Genomic DNA, 812 nt, shown 5'->3' on the forward strand with positions numbered 1-812 from the left:
ATACAACACACAAATTTCAATTGTAGGGATTTCTACGTATCTGCAGATTGGACACAGAAAATACGTTGCACCGCCTTGTTCGGCTGTTACATAATAAGATGCGGGCGGGGTTCTGTAGCTGTTTACGTTTGTACAAACCACATTGCCAGTTTCGATGCCTTGTTAGTTTGTACGAATTTCATCCATACCATTTTAGTTTCATAATATACACGTATGTTGCAGGAAATTCATTATTATTTTCCTCCATAATAATATACTGTCAAACTCAGGAAAAGAAAGTTAGAACTGAGTCTAAACATGACTCACAAAGTAATTATCAATGAAATTATTGTTTGCACAAGCAATGCTAGTATTAGCGTCATGAATAATACCATTACATAGCTTACGATGCTCAAATGTTTCCGTGGTGTAGTGGTTATCACATCCGCCTAACACGCGGAAGGTCCCCGGTTCGATCCCGGGCGGAAACATTCATTTTTTTTTATCTTGGTTTGTCCTTCCTCCTCTTTGTGCATTCGTGCCTAATATAAAACTTTTTTTAAAAAATAGCACTTCTTCCGCTACAAATTTTAGACTTCTTGGCCCCATTTTAGAAAGATTAATGCTGCACCAGTTTCATTATTTACATTTCGGGTTGAGATCAGAACAGTTTACATGTAGTCTTGCCCGATTTGCGAAAAATGCGCATGTTGTGTAGAATGTGTGTAATACCTCGCAACAGCTGATTACACGCGCTTCTGTAGTTCTCTCTGTCCACCACTCAGCGCGCTATCATCGAGGCGCCATCTTCATAATACGAATACGGAACAAGT

General features: G+C 39.2%; 1 non-coding gene across 1 annotated transcript; it reads left to right on the forward strand.

The window, feature by feature from the left end:
* The first annotated feature begins 397 nt into the window (after positions 1-397).
* Trnav-aac lies at positions 398-470 on the forward strand. The gene has a single exon. It is a non-coding gene; the product is annotated as a tRNA-Val (tRNA).
* The last annotated feature ends 342 nt before the right edge of the window (positions 471-812 follow it).

The sequence above is a fragment of the Schistocerca piceifrons genome, chromosome 2, assembly GCF_021461385.2.
Source record: "Schistocerca piceifrons isolate TAMUIC-IGC-003096 chromosome 2, iqSchPice1.1, whole genome shotgun sequence".
Taxonomy (NCBI): Eukaryota; Metazoa; Arthropoda; class Insecta; order Orthoptera; family Acrididae; genus Schistocerca; species Schistocerca piceifrons.